Source organism: Aegilops tauschii, chromosome 4 (assembly GCF_002575655.3).
Source record: "Aegilops tauschii subsp. strangulata cultivar AL8/78 chromosome 4, Aet v6.0, whole genome shotgun sequence".
NCBI lineage: Eukaryota > Viridiplantae > Streptophyta > Magnoliopsida > Poales > Poaceae > Aegilops > Aegilops tauschii.
Genome location: NC_053038.3, coordinates 273,304,424 through 273,315,787, shown reverse-complemented (window position 1 = coordinate 273,315,787; position 11,364 = coordinate 273,304,424).

Sequence of the window (11,364 nt, the reverse complement as noted above, 5' to 3'; positions counted from 1 at the left end):
TTTTTACATTTTGTAGCGTGGCACGACATCCGGTGTACCTAAGTGTCTGGAAAAAAATTGAGTTTGGGTCGGTGACACACCCTGCGGCAAGATGCCCGTGTGGGCTTCTTCTATAACTAGCAAGATGCCTGTCGGAGTAAATGGCCACGGGTAGCGTAACCGGCTCCCCCTTGCTCTTCGAAAAATTATCAGGCCAATCGAGCCTTCAAGCATCCAGAGCATGGGGCCGCCTTCCTCTGGCCGGCTATACCCAGGGCCGACTACCAGAAGGCGACCCGGCCTCAAAAACCTTCCCGAAGAAAGCTACGAGATGGCCGACTCCAGGAAGCCGGCCCTAAGATGGCCGACTCCCAGAAGCCGGCCATGAAGATGGCTGTCTCCCAGAAGCCGGCCAAGACTGCACCCACCAAGATTGCACCCACATAACGGTGATAAGACGGGGCGTGGCCACAGTACAGCCTACCACCCCCGAATCCCGGAACATGCGTGGCCACAGGGCGCCGTATGGGTCAGCCATCCCCCGTCCGGCGCGGCACTGTAGCCATGTTGACCTCGACGTAATCCACGACAGGTGCCAGTACGGCCCGCGGGCGGCGGGCCCCTTTAGCCAGAGAGATGCTCGAAGGCGGCCCGGCCTCCCCTAGTCGGCCTGGGGCGTAGCCGGCTCCCAATAGCCGGCTACCTCTCTCCCTCGAAACATGTGCATCATTAAGGAGACAAGACGAGGTGAGGCTACAGTGAGAGCCCACAAGGCGGCGGCACTGTAGCCACGCTTACCTCGACAAAGCCCTCGTCATCAGGGGCGAGGCAACAGTAACCAGCCGCCGACAAGGCCCCCAGGCGGTGGGGCCGGCCTGTCGGCCAAGAGGCCGGCGCCCGGCGGGCCCCTACGGCCGGCGGAGAAGCCGGCGAGCGCAGACACTGACGGCTGGGACCCGCGCCCAGCCGGATTACCATTGTGGGGGTAGGCCTATATAAATCCCCCGGGACACCCATGCAAAGGGTTGATCTCATAGAGTTTTTACACACCACATAGAGAGAAAAGGAGAGCTAGCCTTGCCCTTCTTCTTCCCCTAGCCAAACAGCTCAAGGAGCACTTGTAGCTACTTGTGTTGATCTAGTGATCATGCGGAGACCCCGCAGAGCAGGACTAGGGGTGTTATCTCCACGGAGAGCCCCGAACCTGGGTAAGATCCGCCGGCGTGCATGTCTTCGCCTTATCCCGTTTCTAGGCACCGGCGATGTCTTACTGGCTCCCACAATGATAAGCCACCCGTTGGCATATGTCGCACCTACCACCCGACATTTGGCGCCCACCGTGGGGCCAGGTGCACCGTCGTCCGGAGACCTGTTCTGGACAGGAACCCTTTTCCTCCCCCGCGAGCGTAGCCAGCCCGCTACGCCCGATGGCGCTTGCCCTGACGCGCTGCTAGGCGTCGACGACGCCTACGCGGCGAGCTGCCTCGCCGACCTTCTTGGCAAGACTCGCATATCCGACGAGCCCGCGTCTGACGCGGGCACAGACTACCCCGAGAGCCGCCTCGTCAGCCTCCTCGACCAGCTTCACCTCTACAGCGAGCTTGCTCTGGACTTGGAGTTGGTCGGCTCCACCGACCCGATGCTTGTCGACTCTGACACGCCATCGCTTGACGCCTTCCCCACCGACTTGGTAATCATCGACGACCCTCTCCCTCGAGCCGACAGTGGCAGCAGCGCTGTCACTGAGGTGCTGGTCATCAGCCACGGCGCTGTCTCGGGCGAGAACGCCCACGACGCCCTACAAGCAGCGCTGCACGACTTGTCCGTCCCCATCCCGGCCGACGCCGACGCCGAGAATCTGGAGGCACGCCGCCTCGCCCTCATCGCGGAGGGCCAGAAGATAGCATCCATCAGACGCCTCACTGAGGCTCACCAGCGCGAAGTCGACCGCGCCGCCTTTGGTACGCCGCCTCCTGGCGGGCCGAGCCAAGCCAGCCTCGTCAAAAAGCGCGGCGCGGCCATCCCCAGCATGCTGGGAGCAGACCGCCCAGTCTACGCCATGCCACTCGAGAACCTGCGTGCCGCTCAGGCGGCCGCAGAAGAGCTGAACGGGTTGGGGGCTGATGAGCTCCCCTACATGACTAGACGCATCCAGCAGCTGATCGACGCGGCCGCAGAACGACATGAAGCCGGCGCCTGCGCTGAGAGTCCTCCCCCACGCCGAGAACATGCCGCGACATCCCGGACGCCGACTGCAAGCGGTGCCCGCGCAAGGAAAGACAAGGAGCCGACTGCTAGCCGCAGCCGGACTCGGATCACCATTGAGCGCGACGCAGAAGGCCGCCCCCGAGCGGTGGAACGACAAGGCAATCCGCCTCCCCCCGCCTATTGGGGAGAGATATCGCACCCCGTCGCCTGTCACGCATCCAACTCTCGGTGGCCGACTAGGCCACCATGAAGGAGTCGGCGAGAATGATGCCCGCCATCGGATCGACCGCCTAGCGCGATCCCTGGCGCTAGAAGAAGAAGATGATGTCGGCCCGCCTTGCTTTGGCCCCCGCATCCGCGACAAGCCCTTCCCCAAAGGGTTCTCACTCCCCAGAGACGCCAAAGTACAACGGCTCCGTGAAGCCGGAAGATTGGCTGATCGACTACTCTACCGCAGTCAGCATAGCAAACGGCAACAGCGCGTTGCCGTGAAGTACGTCCCTCTCATGCTTCAAGGCACGGCACGCACCTGGCTGAACAGCCTCAAGCCCTACAACGTCAACAGCTGGCTAGACTTCACGGAAGTCTTCGTACGCAACTTCACCAGCACATACAAGCGGCCTCCCAAGCCCCGCCAGCTCTCCTTATGCGTCCAAGGGCCCAGCGAATCGACTCGCGACTACCTCACGCGTTGGGCCGAGCTCCGCAACTCCTGCGAGGGGGTGCACGAGGTTCAAGCCATAGAATACTTCACCGCCGGGTGCCGAGAGGGCACCCTCCTCAAGCACCGACTCCTCTGCGACAAGCCGACTACCCTCGATGAGTTGCTGATCATAGCAGACAAGTACGCCACGGCCGACTCCTCAATGAAGACCGAACTCCGAGTGGACGCCTCTGGAAAGGTGCTCGCTCTGGCTCCCAAGACGCCGGCTGGTGAGTCCAACCGACGCCCCTACCAGAACGACCACAAGCGCAAGGCCCCCATGCCGCCTTCCACCAGTCGGCAAGTAGCCACCGTCGAAGACGAACAGCCCGAAGAGCTGCCCGCTCCCAAGAAGAAGGGCGGCAGGCCGGCTTGGCACCGGCCTTCTCCCACGAGCAAACTCTCGATGCCCCCTGCAAGTTCCACAGCGGCGCGAAGCCGTCCAACCACACGACCCGGAAGTGCCATTGGCTCACGCGGATCTCCAAGGGCGAGGGGCTGGTGCCGCCTCCGCCTCCCGGCCCGCCGCCTCCAGCCCCTCAGCAGCCGGCTGTTTGACCAACAGTCGGAGCCATTCAGGATGAGTTCCCAGATGAGCACACCGCCTACGTCGTCTTCACAAGCCAGATTGAAGACAAGCGCAGTCGGCGCCGACAGCACCAAGAAGTCAACGCGGTCGCCTCCAGCAACCCCGAGTTCATGCATTGGTCTGAAAGGCCTATCAACTGGAGCCGGGCCGATCACCCAGAGGTGATGCCGTCTCCCGGCTCCTACACATTGGTGTTGGACGTCACCCTCGCAACGGAAAGGCAAGCTGCCCGATTCCCCCGCGTGCTGATTGATGGTGGAAGCAGCATCAACATACTGTACCGCGACACCATGGAGAAGTTGAACCTCAAGGCGAAGCAGCTCATGCCAAGCCGGACTGTGTTCTATGGCATCGTACCCGGCCTATCCTGTTCACCAATCGGCAAGATCAAGATGGATGTTCTCTTCGGAGACAAGGATCACTTTCGCCGAGAAGCGATCTGGTTTGAAGTAGTGGATCTAGAGAGCCCTTACCACGCCTTGCTTGGCTGACCTGCCCTGGCCAAGTTCATGGCTGTGCCCCACTATGCCTACCTCAAGATGAAGATGCCGAGTTCGAAGGGGATCATCACTATAGCCGGAGACTACAAGAAGTCCATCGAGTGCGCTGCGGCCAGCAGCCGACTGGCCGAGTCCCTCGTGGTTGCTGAAGAGAAGAAGATGCTGGACCGAGTCGTGGCCATGGCCGGTAAGCAGCCGGCCCTGTCCCCCAACCCCAAGGAATATGATGCTCAGGGCTCCTTCCAGCCGGCCAAGGAGACAAAGAAGATACCTCTGGACCCGGAGAACCCGGAGAGGTTTGCTGTCATTGGTGCAAACCTGGACAGTAAATAGGAAGGTGAGCTCGTCGACTTCCTCCGTGAGAATCGGGACATCTTTGCATGGTCCCCAAAGGACATGCCGGGTGTTCCAAAGGATTTCGCCGAGCAGAAGCTACACGTCCGAGCGGACGCGAAACCAGTCAAGCAGCCTCTCCGCCGACTGTCGGAGGAGAAAAGAAGGATCGTAGGAGAAGAGATAGCCCGGCTCTTGGCCGCCTGCTTCATTATGGAGGTGTTTTTTTCCAGAGTGGCTTGCCAACCCGGTCTTGGTGTTGAAGAAGAACAAAAAATGGCGTATGTGTATAGATTACACCAGCCTCAACAAAGCCTGCCCCAAAGATCCGTTTGCCCTACCACGGATCGATCAAGTGATAGACTCCACAGCCGGATGCGAGCTGTTGAGTTTCTTGGATGCTTACTCAGGATACCACCAGATCAAGTTGGACCCAGCCGACCGCCTGAAGACCGCCTTCATCACACCATTCGGAGCTTTCTGCTACCTGACTATGACATTCGGCTTGAGAAATGCCGGTGCCACTTTTCAGCGTTGCATGCAGAAATGCCTCCTCAAGCAACTCGGCAGAAATGCCCACGTCTATGTAGACGATATTGTGGTGAAGACGGAGAAGCGCGGCACCCTGCTGGAAGACCTCAGAGAAACATTTGCCAACTTACGCCGATTCCAGATCAAGCTCAACCCCGAGAAATGCGTGTTCGGAGTACCAGCCGGCCAGCTTCTAGGCTTTTTGGTCTCCGAACGCGGCATTGAGTGCAACCCTGTGAAGATCAAGGCCATAGAGAGAATGGAGATTCCTACCAAGTTGCGAGACATTCAGAAGTTTACCGGGTGCCTGGCCTCCCTAAACCGCTTTATCAGCCGGCTAGGGGAGAAGGCTCTCCCCCTGTACCGACTCATGAAGAAGTCCACCCACTTCGAGTGGAACGACCAAGCAGACCAAGCTTTCCACGAGTTGAAGAAGATGCTGACCACACCACATGTCCTAGCAGCGCCGACTGAGAAAGAGCCCATGCTCCTTTACATTGCTGCGACTAGCCGAGTGGTCAGTACAGTCATCGTGGTCCAGCGCCCAGAAGAAGGCCGAGCTCAGTTAGTCCAGAGGCCGGTATATTATTTAAGCGAAGTACGGTCCACCTCGAAGCAAAACTACCCGCATTACCAGAAGATGTGCTATGGAGTGTACTTTGCCGCCAAGAAGCTGAAGCCCTACTTTCAAGAGCATCCCATCACGGTCGTATGCACCGCCCCGCTTGCCGAGATCATAGGCAGTCGGGATGCATCCGGCCGGGTGGCTAAGTGGGCCATTGCACTGGCTCCTTACACGATCTTCTACCAGCCCCGCACCGCCATCAAGTCCCAAGCATTGGCCGACTTCCTTGTCGACTGGGCCGAGACCCAGTACCTACCGCCGGCTCCCGACTCCACTCATTGGCGGATGCACTTTGACGGATGCAAGATGCGCACTAGCTTGGGAGCCGGCATCGTCCTCACCTCTCCCAAGGGCGACAAGCTTAGATACACATTGCAAATCCATTTTGCCGCCTCCAACACTGTGGCTGAGTACGAGGCGCTCATACACGGGCTCCGGCTAGCCAAAGAGCTCGGCATACGCCAGATCCTGTGTTATGGCGACTCGGATTTGGTGGTCCAGCAGTCATCTGGCGACTAGGACGCCAAGGACGCAAACATGGCGAGCTATCTATTCCTCGTCCAGCAAATCAACGGATACTTTGAAGGGTGCGAGTTCCTCCACGTGCCACGGGCCGACAACGAGCAAGCAGATGCCCTGGCACGGATCGGCTCCACCCGACAAGCTATACCAACCGGTGTCTCTCTCCAGCGCCTCCTCAAACCGTCTGTCAAGCCGTCTCCAGAATCGGACTCTATCTTCATACCACCTGCCCCTGATGCAGTCGGATCCAACTGGAGGAACCCAACAGGCGGCTCGGGGACTTCGACAAGCGGCCCGGGGACTGCCGTAGTCGCACCCGGCTCGGGGACTTCAGAACCCGGCCCGGGGACTACAGCAGTCGGCCCGGGGACAGCAGCAATCGGCCCGGGGACTGTAACGACACAACAGGCGGTGGCCGAGTCCAACTCTCCACCACCCAACCCACCCACCCGGGTCACAGTAGCCGTACTGACAACAGAAGAAGTCACAGCTCCGTCATGGGCCCAACCCATCCTTAACTTCCTAGTAAACAGAGAGCTGCCGACTGATGAGATCTCGGCAAGACTAGTTCAACGCCGAGCCGGAGCATACACAATAATAAACAGAGAACTTGTTAAGTGTAGCGTCACTGGAGTCTTCCAGCGCTGCGTTGAGCCAGAGAAGGGCATAGCAATCCTCAAGGATATCCACCAAGGCGAATGCGGCCACCACGCGGCCTCAAGATCACTTGTCGCCAAAGCTTTCCGCCATGGTTTCTTCTGGCCGACTGCTTTGGAAGACGCCAAGGAATTAGTCAAATGCTGCAAAGGATGCCAAGTCTTCAGCTCCAAGCAACACCTGCCGGCTTCTGCACTCAAGACCATCCCCCTCACCTGGCCCTTTGCCGTTTGGGGGCTGGACATGGTGGGCCCATTCAAGACAGCCCGCGGCGGCATGACACATCTGCTTGTCGCCGTGGACAAATGCACCAAGTGGATTGAAGCAAAGCCAATCAAGAAGCTGAACGGGCCGACTGCCGTGACATTCATCGCAGACATCACTACTCGGTATGGTGTACCACACAGCATCATCACCGACAACGGCACGAATTTTGCCAAGGGATCACTGGCACGTTTCTGCGCGACACAGGGCATCCGACTGGACTTAGCATATGTTGCCCACCCGCAGTCAAACGGCCAGGTCGAGCAAGCAAACGGCCTCATCCTCTCCGGCATCAAGCCCCGACTGGTCGTACCACTGGAGCGTTCGGCTGGCTGCTGGCTCGATGAGCTGCCGGCTGTCCCCTGGAGTCTGCGTACTACCCCGAACAAGTCAACCGGCTTCACTCCTTTCTTCCTTGTATATGGTGCCGAGGCTGTCATCCCAACTGACATTGAGTTCGACTCGCCCCGGGTCACCATGTACACGGAGGCGGAGGCCAAGGAAGCGCGAGAAGACGGCGTCGACCTGCTGGAAGAAGGCCGGCTGTTAGCACTCAGCCGGTCTGCCATCTACCAGCAGGGTTTGCGCCGTTACCACAACCAGAAGGTCAAGCCAAGATCCTTCCAAGAAGGCGATCTTGTGCTCCGGCTGATCCAGCGAACAGCCGACCAGCACAAGCTCTCGGGCCCTTGGGAAGGCCCTTTCGTCATCAGCAAGGCCCTACGCAACGACTCCTACTACCTGATCGACGCACAGAAGCCGAGGGCACGCAAGAGGGATGATTCCAGCAAGGAGTCAGAACGACCATGGAACGCCAATCTCCTGAGAAGATTTTACAGTTAAAAGCAGTATGTATCATGCTACCTTTTTGTATTAAGTACAAGATAATGGGCCCCCCGAGGCGCACTCGGGGACTGCCCTCCTTTATCTGTGAATGACGAGTGTCATACCCATGAATGTACTATTACATTTGATTCTCTATCTGGCACCGGGTTCGACTAGTCGGCCTGGGGACTGCCGCCTTGAGTTATATTAAAAGTTCTACCTGAAGTCAGACAAGTAGTGTGCCAGCACCCGAGCCCTCTCTTGTTGTAAGTCGCAGCTCGAAGAACCGACTGTCCGACTGGCAAGAGCCAAAGGCAGGAAATGATGCCCACACGAAAAACGACTAAGGACTAACGAACTTATATAACACAAGCCGGCCTCCAACCACGCCTACCGGCTGTCAAAACAGCCGGCTAGCCGGCTTCCCAGTCACTTCGCTACAATCCAAGAAAGCTAGAGTACTTGCCCTCCCAACCGGCCAAGCACCTCTCCAGCCACAGACTGCAGAGCAGCTGTCCGGCTGGGAAGGCGGCAACCAAGGGAGTGCGGCAAAGGAAACAGCCAAAGGATGAAAAGCAAGAACAATGGAAAGCCAAACACATGCATGATTATATTTACACATAAGGCCTTCAGCAGGCCAGCAGTCAATATAGTTTGAAGACACCCCTAGTGGGTGGAACTGCGCAAACTCGAAATATTGTTCAAAGAGTAATAAAACAGGAAAGTAAAGGCGACAGATTTGGCTAAGGGCGCAGCAGGGGAGCCGGGCTGGTCGGTGGAAACGGCAGTGCCGGCTGGAGGAGTGGCCGGCGGGCGAGTCTCGGCTTGATCATCGCCGGCTGCAGGCAGTGCACTCGCACGCGCCTTGTTGCTGGAGGCACGGTCAAGCTGAGGCTGGCCGGCTGCTCCACCATCTGGCACGGCGTCTTCGACCTCCTCCTCCTCCAGCTCCTCACCCTCGTCGCTGGAGTCGATCTCCTCCGCCGAGTCCTCGCCATCTGCTGGGTTCAGCCCGAACCACTCCTCCAGCTGGGCAACGCCGTTATCATCCACCTCAGGAGCAAAGGCGCTGGTGTCGATGTAGTCGGCGATCGCTGAGGCATGCTGGATGATAGCCGGCTGCGCCGGCTACAGCTTCGTGTCGGCCTCCTGCCGCCAGGTGGCCAGCTGGTCCAAGCTCAGCTTAGGATACCAGGCTTTGACGAACTCCAGTGCCCGCCTGGCGCCTGACCGAGCCGCAGAAGCCTTCCAGGCCTCGAAGCGGCCGGCCGCTACCTCCAGCCAGTCGGCAGTCCGACTGGGGGTGCGGGGAATCACCTCGCCGGGCCAGAGAGCGGCCAGCACCTGCGCCCCAACACGCTGAAGCCGGCGGAGCATGCGGTGAGCTGGCTGGAGGCGGGCTTGAATCGCCAGGAGCTATTCCTCAAGCGACCGGCGAGCGTTCGGCGCGATCTCAGCGCCAGCCTACCTTTGCGCCTCGTGGAGGGCCTTGACGACCTGGTTGGCAGTAGTAGAGTAGCCAGGGAAGTACTCTGCACAAGAAAGAAAGAGAAATAAGAGAAAAATACCAAGTTAGAGAGTGAACCAAACGACAAGCGACAAGCAAGGAACGAAGAAGAGGGCGGCCTACCGTCAACCAAGTCTTCGATCTGGCCGTAGCCGTTGATCAACGACTGCCTCGCCTCGGCCTAGCTCGCCACCTCGGTCTCCTATTCGGCATGGAGGGCGGCCTCGCTATCCTGCACCGCCTTCAGGGCTGCCTTGTGGCTCTCCTCCTGGTCGGCCAGCTTCTTGACCAGGCGGTCACGTTCCTGAGCCAAGGCGTCGAACTCGGCTTCCTTAGCAAGAAGGGCAGCCTAGGTCCCACCCAGCTCCTCCCTTAGTTTGGCGTTGGCCGCTGCAGATATGGCAGAGAAGAAAAGAGCAATAAGAAAGAAGTCGTCAAGAAAGATCCGACCCGACTGCTCAGCAGTCGGCCCGAATCTCGCGGACTACACCCAGTGGGTGCGCTGACGCGCCCCCACGTGAGATAAAAGATGAAGCATTACCCCGGCTCTCAGTTAGATCAGCAGTCTTATGGGTCAGCTCCCGAGTCTGGGAGTTGAAGGCATCCGCACGGAGGTTGTGGTAGTCCTGCAAGTCGGACAGAGAAGCGAATGAGAACAAGATAGCAAACAAAGCCCACTAAGAAGTTCCAAGCCGCCTGCTCAGCAGCCGACTCGGAACTCGGGGACTACACCTAGTGGGTGCGCTGACGCGCCCCCATGGAAGAAACCAAGATCAAGAAGCAAAAACGGGAAGACTTACCCGAATGGCCGCCCGTGTCGCGAGGAACTTGTCATTATACTGCCTCAGCACTGCGGCCTAGGACTGAAGCCAGTTCCGGACTTCTTGCGCCGCCACATTCACCACGGCCGTCCCACCACCCGGCGTCCACCCCGAGCTGGCGCTGGCGCCTCCACGTCCTGGGACGACAAGAGCCCGTGGCCTTCTGCGGGTCCAGAGCCGAAGTTGCCTTCCCCGCGCGCTGGCGCGATGGCGACCGGCCCACCAGGTCCGTCCTCACAGCCGGCTCGCCCCCAGCCGACTGCGGAGGCGGCGCGTTAGGCCGGCTGCCTTGGGCCACCCCAGTCGGCGAGGGCGGTGCTGCCTCCGTCTCTTGGACGACGATGTCGTCCTCCCTCTCCAACCCCGGCAGGTCGCCGCCGGCTTCCTCCGGCAGGGGCTCCGGGATCTCGGGCGCCGCGACACGTAGGGGGGTGACAAGCAAGGCCCCCTCCGCTGTCGCTGCGGCTGCAGCCTCTGCCTGGGCCTTGGCCGCCGCGTCGGCACGTGCCTTCGCCGACTCCTACGCCTCCTCCTGCGCCGCCTTGGCGGCAGCCGCCCTCAGCTCTTCCGCCTACCGCTCCTCCCGCGCCTCCCGCGCGTTTCGCTCTGTCGCCGCTTGAAGCTCGGCGCGGGGGTCCACACGGCGGGTGCTCCCGGATCCTCCCGGCGATCCAATCACGGAGGCGGTAGCAACCCGCTCAAGAGAAAGCGGAGCCCTGATTTTTTAGACAAGACAAGGATTCAGAAATCGACAAGAAAAGAAGAAAGAATATGCAAGAGAATCTACACTTACGCCGAAACCATTTGCGGCTGCTTCACCACCTTGCGGAAGCGGGCCGCCTTCGCGGCCGCCTCATCTTGTCTGGTCGCTGCCACCCCACCCTTGGGATTCTTCAGCCGACTGCCGAACAAGCCCGATGCGGCCCGGCGCTTCTGCGCGCCGCCCCGAGCAGGCGGCACGGCGGAGGAACCCGCGCCATGGTCGGACGCTGGCTGGCGGAGTGGGACGATTTCCGCCTCGTCGTCATCCGGCCAGTCGTCGAAGCTGGCTCCAAGCCCGGAGCCGCCTGCTTCGCCGCCTCCCGCCTCGGTGTTGTCATCCATGGCGGCCGCCCCCAAGTCGGGGTCCTCCAAGTCATGCTCCGCCCGGTCGGGGAGAAATCGGTGATCCGCCCCGCTATCCCGGCCGCAGGTCGAAGGAGAGGGCTCTGCCAGGACGTGCCGACTGGTCAGAGTTGGCCAAGAAAAACTTGGTGACAAAACTAAAAGAAGAAAGGATAAAGAAATCATACCATAGGCA